Here is a 3,552-nt window from a genome sequence, read left to right on the forward strand (position 1 = left end):
GTCACCAACAAGGGGCAGAGCATGAGAGCGAGAACCAAGATACAGGATCCCTGCTCCAGGGCCCTCCTGGGACTCGCGATGGCCCCGTCCTCCTGACTCACTACTTTCCTATTGTGGTGTAATGGACATATGACTGATACCATTAAGCACGTTTCAGGGTACAATTCAGTGGCAGTACATTCACTGCTCTGCACCTGCCACCTCCATCCATCACCACAACTTCATTGTCATCCCAAACTGAGCCTCTACCCACGAGACCCTAACCCCCATTCTGCCTCCCCAGGCCCAGCACTCAGGAGCTCCTTCCATCTCTATGAATCGGAGTGCTCTCTGTCCCTCACGAGTGGGGTCCTCCAGTATCAGTCCTTCAGGGACTGGCTTATTTCACGTAACACAGTGGCCTAAGGTTTGTCCCCATGAGCCTGGACCTGACCCACTTTTCCCCCAAAGGAGTGGCTCAGCCCTCTCCTGTCTAAGCTGAGCCTCCTCAGTCCCCTCTGCTCCCCTCATCTTCCTTCTCAGCCTGAAGATGATCCCAGACCCCCCACTCATGTATGCATGAGCACACGCATGCGCGCTCTCTCTAAAATAAATGAATAAATAAATAAAATCTTAAAAAAGTCTCATGCTCTACTGATGAGCCAGCCAGGTGTCCCTATATCATTCCTTTTATATGATGTTGTATTCCCAAATTCATATGTGGAAGTTCTAACCCCCAACGTGACTGTATTTGGAGACAGGGCCTTTGTCTCAGTCCGTTGTAGCTGTTGCAACAAAATACCACAGACTGGGTAGCTTAAAACCAACAGAAATTTATATCTCACAGTTCATGGATTTGAAATAATTTAAAGATAAATCATCAGCATTCGTCGTAGAGTTTAGCAAGGTTCCTAGAAACGAAATTGCCTGGAAGTCCAAGATCAAGACACCAGCATGGCTGAACTCCGGTGAGGGCTTTCTTCATGCTTCCTAGCTGGTGACTTCTTGCTGAGTTCTCACAGGGCACAAGGTGAAGGCAAATGTGTTGGGAAGCTCTACGGGGTCTCTTTCATAAGAGCATTAATCCCATTCAGAGGGGTCCACCCTCCTGACCTAAGCCCTTCCAAAGCCCCACCTCCTCACACCAAGCCATTGGACATTAAGATTTCAACATAAGAATTTGGCAGGGGAGGGGGACAACACAACGTTTAGATCATAGTAGCCTTGAAAGAAGTAATAAAGGTTGAATGGAATGAGGCCTTAGGATGGAATTCTACTCCAGTATGACTGGTGTCCTTATAAGAAGAGGAAGAGACACAGGGATGCTCATGAGCAGAGAAAAGGCCATGTGAAGACATAGTGACAAGGTGGCCATCTGCGTGTGAGCCAGGGAGAGAGGCCCAGAAGAAACCAAATCGGCATGCCAACACCTTGATCTTGGACTTCTAGCCTGCAGAACTGTGAGAAAAATAGGTCTCTGTTGTTTAAATCACCCATTCTGCGGTATATCATTGTGGTAACTCTAGCAGAGTAGTAGATATGATATGATACAACCAGAATAGGCAATTCCATGGAGACAGAAAGGGGCTTGATTGTTTGCAGGGGACAAGGGCAGGGGAATGTGGAGCGATCACTAAATGGTAACGGGTGTTTTTGAGCAGTGATGAAAAAGTTTTAAAACTAGAGAGAACTGGCAGTTGTACAACACTGTGAATACATAAAATATCACTGAATTGTACACATTAAAGATTTTAATTATTGATTTGTCAGAGAGAGAGAGCGCAAGCAGGGGGAGCAGAGGGAGAAGCAGGCTCCCCGCTGAGCAGGGAGCCCGATGCAGGGCTCGATCCCAGGACCCTGAGATCATGACCTGAGTCGAAGGCAGGCATGTAACTGACTGAGCCACCCAGGCGTCCCTGAATTGTACACTTTATTTTTTTAAAAAAGATTTTATTTATTTATTTATTTGACAGAGAGAGACAGCCAGCGAGAGAGGGAACACAAGCAGGGAGAGTGGGAGAGGAAGAAGCAGGCTCCCAGCGAGAAGCCCAATGCGGGGCTCGATCCCAGAACGCCGGGATCACGCCCTGAGCCGGAGGCAGACACTTAACGACTGCGCCACCCAGGCGCCCCTGAATTGTACACTTTAAAGTGATTAATTGTATATTACATGAATTTCACCTCAATTTTTTTTTAAACTAGAGCACTCAAATCCACAGAGACAGGAAGCTAGAATGGTGGTTGCCAGGGGCTGAAGAGAGGGGAAAGGGGAGTTAGTGTCTAATGGGATGGAGTTTGTTTGGGAAGAGGAAAGGTTCTGGAGACACACGGTGGTGATGGTTGCACAATAGTGTGAATGTGCTCAATGCCACTGAACTGTCCACTTTCAGTGGTGAAATTGTAAGTTTCACGTTATGCATACTTCATCATATTTTAAAATATATTTTAAAGATTTTTTAAAAATTTCTTTGAGAGAGCACGCACACGTGCAAGGAGGAGCAGAGGGGGAGGGAGAGGGACAAGGAGGCTCTGCGCTGAACACAGAGCCCAATGTGGGGCCCCATCCCAGGACCCCAGGATCATGACTAGAGCTGAAACCAAGAGTTGGACACTTAACTGACTAAGCCACCAGGTGCCCCTAAAATATTTTTTAAACTAAAATCTTACATTTATCAAAGGAATCTTAAAGTGGGAAGTTCAGCCCACACTCTAAATACTATCTTCTCAATTTTTCTGTAAACCTAAAACTGTTCTAAAACATAGTCTACTTTGAAAAAAATCATCAAGCCTCAATTGAGAGAAGGTATTTGTAGCACATATCCTGGCAGGGGAAAGAAAGAGAGAGAGGAAGTCTCCAAAATGTATGAAAAGATAGCTCAAAGAATAAGGTTGTGGCAATTCCTGGAGGGTCTTCATCCACTTTCCCCCATCCTCAGGCTCAGGACAGACTTTCTCCTAACTTCATTTAAATGCTCCTTGGACTAAATTTCAAGCCCCACTTCCAACCAGACCCTTCCTCCCCCCAGCACTAGTTTTCTACTGATGCTATGAGAAATTACCACAAATTCAGCAGCTCAAATCGACACAATTTACTATCACAGTCCTGAATGTCAGAAGTCCAGGCTGGGTTAGCAGGTTTCTCTGCTCCGGGTCTGACAAGAGCAAAATCAAGCCGTCGGGTAGCTATCTTAGGAGGAGGCTCTAGAAAGAAACTACTTCCAGGCTCATTCGGGGTGTTGGTAGAATCCAGTTCTTTCGTGTTGTAGAACTGAGGTCCCTGTTTCCTTGCTGGCTGCCAGCGGGGGCCACCCTGAGCTCCTAGATGCCTTCCTGTCACCCTTGCTACAAGGCCACTTGCATCTCAGAACCAGCAGTACTGCAAATCCTCTTCAGGCTTTAGATTTGTCCGAAGTCTCCCAGCCAACAAATTGTGAAGCTAGGATCCAAATCCCGTTACATCTTAGAGCCAGCATCAGCATGTCCAATCACCCCATGCCTGGAATTGCGGACTCCTTTCTTTTTCTACCACAGCTCTCTGAATCCAGCCCAAAACATTCTCTGCTTTTAAGGGCA

This window comes from Ailuropoda melanoleuca, chromosome 11 (assembly GCF_002007445.2).
Source record: "Ailuropoda melanoleuca isolate Jingjing chromosome 11, ASM200744v2, whole genome shotgun sequence".
NCBI lineage: Eukaryota > Metazoa > Chordata > Mammalia > Carnivora > Ursidae > Ailuropoda > Ailuropoda melanoleuca.